A 13,138-nucleotide genomic window follows, 5' to 3' on the forward strand; every position below is an offset into this window, starting at 1 on the left:
ACTGGATATCAACATGTAGAAGAATGAAAATAGATCCATATCTATCTCAATGCACAAAACTCAAGTCCAAATGGATCAAAGACCTCAACATAAAGCCAGCCACATTGCACCTCATAGAAGAGAAAGTGGGACGTAAATTAGAATGCATTGGTATGGGAGAACACTTCCTAAATACAACCCCAATCACAGAGACACTGAGAGAAACAATTAATAAATGGGACCTCCTGAAACTGAAAAGCTTCTGTAAAGCAAAAAACACAGTCAACAAGATAAAGTGGCAGCCTACAGAATGGGAAAAGATGTTCACTAACCCACATCAGACAGAGGGAAAAAATGGAGTACAAACAAATACAGAGAACTCTCAACAGAGGAATCTAAATTGGCCAAAAGACACTTAAGGAAATGCTCAACATCCTTAGTCATCAGAGAAATGCAAATCAGAACAACTCTGAGATTCCATCTTACACCTGTAAGAATGGCCAAGATCAAAAACACTGATGACAACTTATGCTGGAGAGGTTGTAGGGTAAAGGGAACACTCCTGCATTGCTGGCGGGAGTGCAAGCTGGTACAACCCCTTTGAATATCAGTATGGCAATGTTGAAGCAACCTTCCTCAAGACCCAGCAATAACACTTTTGGGTATATATTCAAAGGATGCTCAATCGTGCCACAAGGACAAATGCTATGTTTATAGCAGCATTGTTTGTCATAGATAGAGCCTGGAAACAACCTAAATGCCCCTTGGCTGAAGAATGGATAAGGAAAATGTGGTACATTTACACAATGGAGTACGACACAGCAGAAAAAAATGACATCTTAAAATTTGCAGGCAAATGGATGGAGCTAGAAAACATCATATTGAGTGAGGTAACCCAGACCCAGAAAGACAAATATCATATGTACTCACTCATAAGTGGTTTTTAAACATAAACAAAGAAAACCAGCCTACAAACCACAATCCCAGAGAACCTAGACAACAATTAGGACCCTTAGAGAGACATACATGGATCTAATCTACATGGGAAGTAGTAAAAGACAAGATCTCCTGAGTAAATTGGGAGCATGGGGACCATGGGAGAGGGTTGAAGGGGAGGAGAGAGGCAGGGAGGGGAGCAGAGAAAAATGTATTGGGCAGCTGAGGAGAGGGTGCCAGAAATGTCCAGATCCTATTGCCATACTCATGAATATCTTGCATATCACCATAGAACCTTCACCTGGCTTTGGATGGAGAAAATGACAGAGCCCCACATAGGAGCACCGGACTGAGCTCCCAAGGTCCCGATGAGGAGCAAAAGGAGGGAGATCATGAGCAAGGAAGTCAGGACCGTGAGGAGTGTGTTTACCCATTGAGACGGTAGGACAGATCTAACGGGAGACCACCAAGTCCAGTTGGAATGGAACTGATGGAACAGGGGACCAAACCGGGCTCTCTGAATGTGGCTGACGGTGGAGGAGGACTGAGAAACCAAGGACAACGGCAATGAACATGAACTCTACAGCATGGACGGGCTCACTGTGAGCCTTAACCTTCACCTGGCGATGGATGGAGATAGAGACAGAGCCCCACATTGGAGTACCGGACTGAGCTCCCAAAGTTCTGATGAGGAGCAGAAGGAGAGAGATCATGAGAAAGAAAGTCAGAACCATGAGGGATGCGTTCACCCACTGAGACGGCAGGACAGAACTAATGGGAGACCACCAAGTCCACTTGGAATGGGACTGATGGAACATGCGACCAAATCGGACTCTCTGAAAGTGGCTGATGGTGGAGGCTGACCGAGGAGCCAAGGACAATAGCGATGGGCTTGGTCTCTACGACATGGACGGGCTCTGTGTGAGCCTTGTCAGTTTGGTTGCTCACCTTCCTGGACCTGGAGGGAGTTGGGAGGACCTTGGACTCAACATAGTGTAGAGAACCCTGATGGCTCTTTGGCCTGGAGAGGGAGGGAGTGGGGTATGGGTGGAGGGGAGGGGAGGGAAGGAGATGGCAATTTTTAATAAAAAATAAATAAACTGGAAAAAAAAGAAAAAAAAGAGTTTAAGGAATGTAAAAAAAAAAAAGAAAAATGTATAGATCAACAGTATCAATTTTAAAAATGTCCTTCAAAAACTGCCTGAAGTACATTAACTTCAAAGTTGCTGAGGCTGTCTCCATTCATTTTGTGTCATAAAGACAAAATAGTCAAGGTTGGGTACCTTGTCAATATGTTTATTTGGTTTATAATTCTGATGGTTGGAAAGTCCAAATGGTACTGTGCCTCCATCAGACTATATCATTACTTTTCAGAGAGGTAGAAAATGAATCAGCCATGTGGAGAAGGGGTGCATGTGCAAACAAGAAAACAAGACAACAGGAAGAGGCCAGGCATGCCCTTCTATAAAAATATAGTCTTGTGGAAATCAATCTATTCCTGCAAGACCACTCTAAGAGGCCAGCATCGATCCATTTACCAGGGAGGGAGCTCTCAGGACCTAAATACCTTTCACTAGGGTCCAGCTCTTAAAGATTTCATCATTTTAGCAGTGCCATATTTGCTACCAAGCTTCTAGCATAAGAACCTTTGGGGGAACAAACCACAGGAATCTTTGAGAGAATAGAACAACAGCAGAAATCATGAGTAACTTTCAAGACATTGGTTTCAGTACAAAAGGAGACCAAGGGTTTGCTGAAAGGAGGCAATGTAGTTGGAATGAGAAAGGAAGGAAAGAAAAGGCATAAGGAGGGCCTGAAGGTGAAGTCGATTTTCAGCATCAATTCATTTGCGGAGAAGAAGAACGAGTCAGATTTGTCTCACAGCTATGGATGTAACGGATAGACAGTTAGTGGCTCAGAACTGAAATGTCTGGTAGCTCCTACGAGAACATCAAACCCCAGCTTCCCTCTTTGGCATGTGGTAGTAAACAGTGACAAAAGGAGTAGTTCCTATTCACAAACCATCAATCTTCCTTTTGTCTACTCCCGCGCAAGAAAGAAATAATATTATGAAGCAACTCACCCATTTGTAATATCACAGGATTGCCAGCTGGACTATTATAAGAGACTTTTTTCTATAGCAAAATCTCGTTAATTTAAACTACACCAATTTGGAATTTGTGGTCATTTAACCAGGCTGGTGTTACCTTTGTGATACTTAACAAAGAAAGGGCTCACTAAACAAATAGTGTGAACAGGATTTCAAGAAAGTTAATTTAGCTTTCTAGGAGCTTATTCCACCTATTTTAAAGAATACACTGTTTTTAAGGAACTTCAGAATATTCATTATTTGAATGCAAATTGATTCTGCTAATTATAGATTAGTGTAATCTACTGTTAAAATCCTTTATCTGCAACAGTTAACTTGGCTCGCATTGAATAAGCTCATTAGAAATGAAATGTCAATTCTTTAAAGCTGGTTCACAATTCAAATTAATACATATCCCTTTTCCCCACCCCCTCGAGTTAGCCACAGTTAGAAAGGTACTGCCTGAAACTAGTCCATCACTTATGATTATAGTATAAAAACGAACAAGTGATTAAAAAGCCTGCAGCCAAAAGCGACGTTTAAAGTTGATATTATAAATCATAAGAACACTCTCCATAGCAGGTTCTACTGACAGTCAGTTCTGCCCTTATTTAACATACAGGCGTGAGAAACGAACTTAGAAAGACAGGGTTTTTTTTTTAAAGGATTTTTTTATTTGATAGTTTCAAAGTTTATTAACTAATTGGAAAAAGGAAAAGAATTGCTAAAGAACATGTAGGGCAGGTGGGGGAGGGGAGGGGAGGGGAGGAGAGAAAGGAGAGGCAATTGTGATTTGTATGTAAAATAAATATTTTTTTTTTAAAAGAACACTGAGAAGACTAAGTGACTGCAGACTGCAGAAAAGGAACAGACCTTGTATAAAATGTAGCTGTGATAACTAGAAAACCAATACAACCCAGGGCAAGTTAGTATACAGGTAAAGTTGTATAATCTTCCCTGGTAAATTCTGAAAATTGTAATAGAATTATTAAAGTGCAGTAAATAACCAATGATGCCCCTAACTGATCCAAGTTGAACTATGTCAAATGTAGTTTTAAAAGACAAATACAGGGAGAGGGAGCACAGCCTCTCCTCAAGGCCCTACACTTCCCAGTCTTCCAGCTGGGGCTACTCTCCCTGGCTACTGCCTCTCTCTTCCTACCCAAACCCAGCTTGTATCCAGAAAAACCCTCCCTCCTCTCTTCAGGTTCATAACATCTCCAGCTCAGCCTGATTGGGGCACTGGGACCGGATAGGGAGTGCAACTGGCGGGCGGAAGTTTCTTTGTTTCATTAGCCTCCCTGCAGCAAGGTAGGCCCTTTGTCTGCAAGGACACCTGATCTCAGCACCAGAAGATACATCTCGGAGAACCTTCACCTGGCGATGGATGGAGAAAATGACAGAGCCCCACATTGGAGCACTGGACTGAGCTCCCAAGGTCCTGATGAGGAGCAGAAGGAGGGAGAACATGAGAAAGAAAGTCAGGACCACGAGGGGTGCTTTCACCCACTGAGACAGTGGGACAGAACTAACGGGAGATCACCAAGTCCAATTGGAATGGGACTGATGGAACATGCGACCAAACCGGACTCTCTGAATGTGGCTGACGGTGGAGGCTGACTGAGAAGCCAAGGACAATGGCGATGGGCTTGGACTCTACAGCATGGACGGGCTCTGTGTGAGCCTTGTCAGTTTGGTTGCACACCTTCCTGGGCCTGGGGGGAGTTGGGAGGACTTTGAACTTAACACAGTGTAGGGAACTCTGAAGGCTCTTTGGCCTGGAGAAGGAGGGAGTGGGGGTATGGGTGGAGGGGAGGGGAGGGAAGGGAAGGGAAAGGAGGAGGGGAGGAGATGGAAATTTTTAATTAAAAAAACAGAAAAAAACACAAATACATTCACAAGCCCACATACACAACGAGGCATACTTTGTGTCGACAACAGATAACCTTCAAAAGTGAAAAATATTGATGCTAAAAATGATGTGGCTCATATGTAATAAGAAAAGAATGGCAATTCATTAAGTGGTCATTGTATGGAGCTATGATGTTAAAAACCACCTATATCATTTCAACTACTTTGCCTCACAATCCCTTGAAGAAAGCTTTAGCATCATTTCTGCTTCACATGAAGAAAAGGGAACCTCAGAGAGGCTAAGGAACTCACTCTAAGCTGAGAGAAAGAATGAAGGAGAGAGACAAATTAACAGAGAGAGAGAGAGAGAGAGAGAGAGATCTCCAGAGTTAGAACTCAAGACAGCTCCTGGGCTATCCACCTTACCTTTCCAAACTCTACAAAAAAGAACTCTGTTTTATATTAAGGATTCCATACAGGCAATATTTATACTGTACTTTCATTTTCCAAATATATACTTAGCAAACATCTTGACTATGATCTAAAAGACAGAAAATGATACTGTGTTCATAAACATACTTGATTTTGGAAGATGCAAATAACAGTAATAGTTAAAAAAAACTATAAACATGTCTATTAGGCAAGCCCACCCCAATATCTCGGGTTGATGTCTGACCTAAATGATGAAACCTGAATATTAAATGGTCAGTTAATATTTGGTTTTGCTGTTTTCTCACTGAGTTTAGAGAGATTTAAGATGAGAATGTGCCGACGAGACAGGAGGAATGAGGAAAGGATTGCAGGGAATGCTAACAATCCACTGTGCTGTTTTAGGGGAGTGCGGAGAATCTGTTTCTCAGGTAGTCTAATTAATTCTGAGGGTATAAAAGACATGTAGGGCCTGCTATGGTGGTGAAACCTCTGATCATACAACTCAGTCACGAAGGCAGATAATTTTGAGGCCAGCTTGGGCTACATAGTGAAATACTGTCTTAAAATAACCGTATTCATGTGAACATTATATGCATTGCAGAGGTACTGGGAGCTGGAGAGATAGAAATGTATGCAATTACCTGATTTAGAGATAAAGTGTTCCATGTTCCATGTTCATAAAAAGACAAGTGGGTAGTGAAATAGTTACTCACACAATTCCTTTTCTATAAAAGTCAAAACTCTTTACTTATTCTTCCTGATTCAAATCTACCTATTCTTCGAGGATCTGCTAAAAATGTCACATGCGGTATGAAGTGCTCCATAATCTCTAAAGGTAAATCAAAATATCCCTTTTTTCAGCTTGTCTCCCTTGCACACATTCAACTGCAGCACTCATGATAATACAAGCTATTCATATATGTGGCCCCACTGTCAGATGAAAAGGCATGGGCCTCTGACTTGCTTCTGCAATCCCTACACTGCCTAGCGCAGTGCCCACAACCTACCAGGTTATGGGAAAAATTTGGCTCAATAGCACTGATTTAAGACAGTGCATTTCCACCTAGCTTACCTGCAGGAGTATTTGTTCTCTTTCTTTTCTTGCTTGAATCCCCTCCATTCGCAATGAGGCCATCTGTGACCAGAGGGACACTGGCACTACCAAACTGCAGGGGTTCGTTGTTGTTGGCAGGGTCAAAGGGCAGCTGGTTCAATCCTAAAGAAGAAAAAGAAAGCCAAGTCCAGACTCCATTAAGGACTGGGATCATCCCCAGACTTTATTATAGATGCCACTAGTGGGGAAAAAAATCTTGTAGGTCTTAACAGAGTCTTCTTGTAAAAAGATAAATCCTTCAGGACAGTTGCCCTCTGTAATTTTTGCAGATTGTTGACAAGTTCAGAATTAAAATATAAGATGGTGACTCTGTCATTGGTTAAGAATCCTCCCAATTTTGTTTTATACTTCTTCCATTAAAATGACAGAGCTACCTGGATGCAGGGATTTGTGCCAATAGGCCTAGGTACTCAGGCGGCTGAGGCAAGGAAGTCGTGTAAGTATAGAAGTTTGATACCACAAACTTCATAGTAAGACTTCATCTCAAACAAAAAATATAGAAGTTATTTTTTAGATGTTTCTGTAGCTGAACCTACTTTTCTTTGAGAAAGGTTAGCTTTGAATTTTTGAATTATCCCTTAAGACCTTCTCTATTATTTTGTTATGAGGTTTGCTGAACTGATGCAGATACAAGCATTAGATACTTCTGGTGTTAGTCATCTCCAAAGATAACACAAAGGTCTCTCATAACAAAACTGTAAGCTCATGGCAAATGAGAAAAGAAAAGAAAGATATGGACATTGTGGGGAGTTATTTACTTGCTAGAATAATGGGGGCTTCTAGGCCAGGTTTGCTGGCATTTCTCTCATCACGTTCAAATGCTGTCAGAGGCATGGATACTTAACTATAACATTGCTGCACCACACAGGATGCCAAAAGGTACTTTCCACTCGCTAAGTCTTAGAGCTCTGTCAAAATCTTTGACACTAAGAAACGATGCTATCATTTGTGAAACTTATAGAAAACATCACAGAAATCCTTAATATTTGAAGTAAACTGACAATTCTGTATTGTGCTGCATTCAGCTAGTGGCTCTGAAGCCACAGCATAGACACACCTTAAGAGGCGAGTCCAGTTAAGTTCTCTCTCTGGCAGCAGCACAGGGAATTTCAAGGGTTTCAATTAAAATGTCATGAACTACAGAAAGAAAAGCTTTGTGAAAGCCCAAAGTAAGCATATTTCTTCCAAGCCTTTTATCCACTACTTCCTATTTAAAGGGGAATCAGGTTGGACTGACATGGTTCATTTTTTAATCTAATTTTTCTGTGACCCACAACTGTACAATTCTTAAGACAATGTTACAAAACATCAATGAAAACATTGGAAGATAGGTAAATGTCAGTCAAATCTCAGTAGCATGAACACTGAGCAAAATGCTTTCCATTATTGTTTCTATTAAATATCCTTTTGTTAATGTTTTCAGACCATATAAAAGGTAATTTTTTTTCCTAGCAACTAGACTCCACTAGGAACACCTCCATTAAGTGTCCTTTGGAACTTATCAAATATTCTTCATTTACAACATGTAAGTACATGAAATAATCAAACTTGCTTTTTTTCTTAAGTCAACTGTTCACTTATATCCTGTCTATATCCCATTAAATATGTATCATAACTAGAACTAAAAATAACAGAGTAGACACAGTGGTGTGGATCTCAATCACTCCAAAGTGATTTAACAATTGCAAAACTTTCTTAGCATTTCCTTCTGCATTATCATTCTGATCAGATCAAATTCCGGAGAAAACAGAATGCTTGTACAGGGGAAACGCACAACACATTGAGAATGCAAATCTTTGGTTTCCTTTAGTAGCTAGAGCTGATTGGCAAACCATATAATCTCTTTTATCCCTAGTCTCATAAAGTATATAATAAGTGATAATACTACACAGGGTGGTTGCAGAGATTAAAAAAATAGATGTTTGTGGCAATTATTTTTATTGTAAGTGAATTACAACAGGATTTGCCTTATAAACTTGTCAAGTTCTTCTGAAGGAAACTCTGCACCCAAAAATTGTATCCTTTTTTACCTAGCACCACACTAATACATAGTGAATATTGAATAAATTAACTTATTAGTGGGTGTAGGTAGTTCATAAGTCATGTGATTATAAAGTCTTGACAGATGATAGCCAAGAATTATGCCACAACTGAAAAGTTCTAATGCTGATTAGAGCAATATTATTTAAAATAATTTGATTTTAAACACATCTCCACCATTTGAGTAATATACTACAGGATGGGTAAAATACTGATTAAAAGAAATTCTCAGAGATTAGGACATTCTGATTAATGACTGTTAATCATAAGAGCTTTTAATTTTGCCTTGCACTTGATAATTTGAAGAATAATGTATTAGTCCATTTTCCTGCTTATGAAGTAGGTTAGGACTTCTGAGGCATAATTTGTCAGTGGAGGCTAGTGAAAACACCTAACTCCTGGGACTGATATAAATATAAAACCAGATCATGGATGTGAGACATTCACTATCACATCTGGCCCATAGCTAATGATCAATAAATATATATTGATCATCAAAATATATTTAAATCAAATACATTAAAAAATATATTCTTGATTGTCTAATTTATGGCACTGCCTTCCTACTTCTTGCTTCCGCCCCAGGTCAACACATTTGTTTCCTCCTGGAGGGAGCACATGAGATATCAAGGGAGTGGCTTCTATGCTGGGGTTGAATAAATATGGTAAGCTCAATAAATACTGACCACAACTACTAAAATATTGATTTTAAATTTTTAATTTGTTATATTGAGGAAATATAAAGTAGGGAAACTAATCTGAATTTGGCCTAATCCAAAACCAAGCCTACTTCCCTCATTTAACTTTTCCATTGCTCTTTTTCCATTTTTGTAAAAGTTTAAGGAATTCAACAAAAAACAAAAGTCTGGTGACTTGAGGGTCGTTGCTCATAGGCATTTGGTCAAAACTGTGTTTGTTCTATTTGGTTGCAGATAACATCGGAGATTCGGATGATTTATGCCTCATACTAATGTCTAGATCTTCTGACATCAAATAAGACAGAGATTTCAAGAGTTTTCTGTGAACTGACCTCTTATTAGATCCAGATACATGAAAATTTAGTGCAGCACCTCAGGTCTTATTTTTTTTATAGGGAAAGATCTCATGTCAAAGACAGAGACATTTCACTCAGTAAGCCAGTTCATTCAACACAAATCCACATTTTATATTATCTAGGACCCAATATAGTCTTCAAAGATTTGTAGCTTGAGAGCAAGAGCTATAGAGCTGGTAAAATTCTATGACACTTGTGATTCCTAGCTATTTTTACTGTATTGTTTCATTCTTCCCCAAAGACAGCATCAAATAAACTAGTAAGTCAATAGGCCCCTATAGGGTCTTTTCTGTGCTAGGTATATGTGACTTATGTCAAATGATATTTTAAGTGAAAAGACATCACAAAATTATTTAAATATTAAAATGAAATCTATAATTTTAATGCCAAGACTTCTTGTTAAATTTCAATGATGATATAAAGAAAAATATTAGCAACGCCAATATTGTAACTCTAACTGAAACTATAGGATTTACTTTCAAATCTTTTATGAAAGCAATTTCTACTAGATTCTAACCAACATGATGAACTGAAAATTGTTATGTGTGGAAGAAACTTCTGAGGTTACAAAGTTCATTCTGTACAATATAGGAACTGTCTATAGTATTCTACTATCAGATCAAGTTAGGAACACCCTTCCCAATGCATTCTAATACGTACAATGGGTGTTTTAGCTTATAGGGTTAAAATGTGACCCTGTGGATCCAACTTATTGTTTAAAGCTGTGGCTCATAGACGAACATTAAATGTCTCTGGATAAGTTCATTTTACGTGAAAATGACTGAAGGTCTGTGAAATCTGTTAACTGAAGGCAGCAATCTTCACACAGAAATTAATGCTGAAAAAAAAGAACAGCTTTTTGGCAACAGGAACATCCTGGTGAATTTGTCCTATTTAAATGATTTCAGTTTAAAGTCAGCTATGAGATGGGAAAAAAGGGCAAACTTTTCTCAAACTGATGGAGGAGTATCTATGTGTTACTTTCATTGATTAATAAAAAACTGCCTTGGCCCTTTAAGAGGACAGAAAATTAGGTAGGCGGGGTAGACAAAACAAAATTGTGGGGAAAAGGAAGCAGAGTTGGGAAGACGCTTCAGGCAGTCGCCATATGCAGTCGCCATGCTTCTCCTCTCTGAGATGGATGCAGGTTAAGATCTCTCCTGGTAAGCAACCACCTCATGGTGCTACACAGATTACTAAATATGGGTTAAAACAAGATATAAAAATTAACCAATAAGAAGCTAAAACTAATGGGCCAGACAGTGTTTAAAAGAATACAGTTTCCATGTAATTATTTTGGGTAAAGCTAGCCGGGTGGCGGGATGCAGCCCCGCCACTCCATCTATATCAAACAAAGGTCTTCCTTGAAGAGGTTAAGAGACAGCAAGATGTTTAAGACCACACTGAGCTCCTGCAGAGGACCAGAGTTTGATTTCTAGTACCCATATGTGAATGGTCACAGCCACTACAGGCCCAAAGGTGATGGAGGACTCTCATTGGTTAATAAAGAAACTGCCTTGGCTTTTTGATAGGGCAGGATTTAGGTGGGTGGAGTAGACAGAACAGGATGCTGGGAGTGAGGCAGATGCCTCGGGCAATCGCCATGCCTCTCCTCAGTGAGACAGATGCAATGGAGCCAGCCACCAAGTCAGACATGCTGAATCTTTCCCGGTAAGACACCACTCGTGGTGTTACACAGATTATTAGATATGGGTTAGTCAAGATGTGAGTAAGAGGCTGAAACTAATGAGCCAGGCAGTGTTTAAATGAATACAATTTGTGTGTTGTTATTTTGGGGCATAAGCTAGCCAGGAGGCCAGGAGCTGGGCCGCAGGAACGCAGCCCGCAGCTCTCACTACACAAAGGGATCTTCTCTCCCTCTCTCTCTCTCCCTCTCTCTCTCTCCCTCTCCCTCTCTCTCTCACACATACACAGAGAGAGAGAGACAGAGAGAGAGATAAATTTTTTCTTGTAAATAAAGGTCTTGCATGATTTCTAATGGACATAACTTTCAGAGCAAAATTTACACTAAAGTCATGTTTTCCCAAATGTGCAACACAAGAAACTATCCATTTTCATAAAAGATGGACCCTCAACTTTAATTACTCCCCAAACTAGTCAGTCAAGGCACTAGGATCATCATAAAAATATCCCATCCAATACATGCCTTTGTTGTTGCTTTTTATTTGTTTGGTTTTGGTTTTTCGAGACAAGGTTTCTCTATGCAACAGCCCTAGCTATCCTGGAACTCACTTTGTAGACCAGGCTGTCCTGGAACTCACAGAGATCTGCAAGCCTCTACCTTCCGAGTGCTAGGATTAAAGTTGTGTGTCACCACTGCCTAGCAGTCTGTACTATGCCCATCTTAAAACTTTACCCAACCCACTTTTCTTGACAAGTTTATGCATCCACTAGAGATTGTACGTTAGCCTAGGATTCAGATTCAGTAAGTCTGAATTGTGGGCTGCTTTCCTGGGAATTTCTTGGATGTTGCTGGACATGATGGTATAGAGTCTCTGTGGATATAAATCTATCTCATCTATTTTTATACCTCCATATCTTTAGTGTACACTGTTCCTCAGCCTATTTTTTATGCTTAATACTTTTATTGAAAAACTACTTTTTTCAATATATTCCGATTACAGTTTGCCTCCCCCAACTCCTCTCAGATCCTTTCCATCTTCCTGCAACAACTGCACACCCTTCTCTCTCTCTTTAGAAAGCATACAGAGAACAAACAAAACATAATGAGATAAGTAGAATAAAATTTTAAGAAAAGAAATGCACACACACACACACACACATACAGAGCACAAAAACATAAAACCAGAAACCATACATACAAACAAAATGTCAGTAAGACAAAAAAATGTCCAGAAAAAATAATATGAGACCAAATGTCTATAAAATACCATTGATTTTGTACTGACGATTCATTGCTGGGCATGGGGCCTACTCTTAAGTGTGGTTAATATGCCCAGTGAAACTCCATTGCCTCTTCTTGATTTTCAAACTTTAAAATACCAACATTACTTTAAGGTTTATTTCAGTAGTTATATTTACATGGTGATGCAATTCCTCATTTACTTATATCAAACCTAATATATACAAAGCAAAGAGATCAGCTACTCATAAAAATCTATTATTGGTTGTATACTATATACACTAGTTACACATATTATCTATTTTATTTCCTAGCCATCATTCCCATTTACAAGGAATGGGAGACTTACAGAACTGAAAGAAAATATCAAAGGTCAAAAAGCTAATAAGCAATATTAAAAGGAACACAGGCTTTTTAAAATCCAAAACATTCTTGTAGCTTTCCTTTTATTTTAATCTGTATATTACCTGTGCATTTTAAAACATTCTTTGTGTTATACTTCTTTTGATATTGTATCTTATCTTTGATACAGTAATGGTGTTACTCATTCCAGATACCAATGGATCTATGGCTGGAGTGATCATAAATAAAAGAAGGAAGTTAGAACACTGTGGGGATTCATTTCCAGTGGATGTTGGTGTGACAGCCCCTTTATCTACAGGATGCTATTAGGTATATAGCTTTGTTCTACTATGTGTTTCTTGCCACATGTCCCAAAACAATAGAACCAAGTGACCATGGAGTGAAACCTCCAAAACC

At 39.2% G+C, this 13,138-nt stretch overlaps 1 protein-coding gene across 6 annotated transcripts in view; it reads right to left on the reverse strand.

Annotated features, from left to right (window-relative positions):
• Enox2 (ecto-NOX disulfide-thiol exchanger 2) overlaps positions 1-13,138 on the reverse strand; it is a 281,277-nt gene that overhangs the window by 153,358 nt on the left and 114,781 nt on the right. For 4 of the 6 annotated variants that reach the window (XM_038316243.2, XM_038316238.2, XM_038316239.2 and 1 more), the window contains exon 3: positions 6,360-6,503. The exons of the other annotated variants lie outside the window; for them this stretch is intronic. The gene's annotated coding sequence lies outside the window, so the exon portion shown is untranslated. The remainder of the gene's footprint in view (positions 1-6,359; positions 6,504-13,138) is intronic. 6 annotated transcript variants of the gene reach the window in all.

The sequence above is a fragment of the Arvicola amphibius genome, chromosome X, assembly GCF_903992535.2.
Source record: "Arvicola amphibius chromosome X, mArvAmp1.2, whole genome shotgun sequence".
In the NCBI taxonomy this organism is placed as follows: Eukaryota; Metazoa; Chordata; class Mammalia; order Rodentia; family Cricetidae; genus Arvicola; species Arvicola amphibius.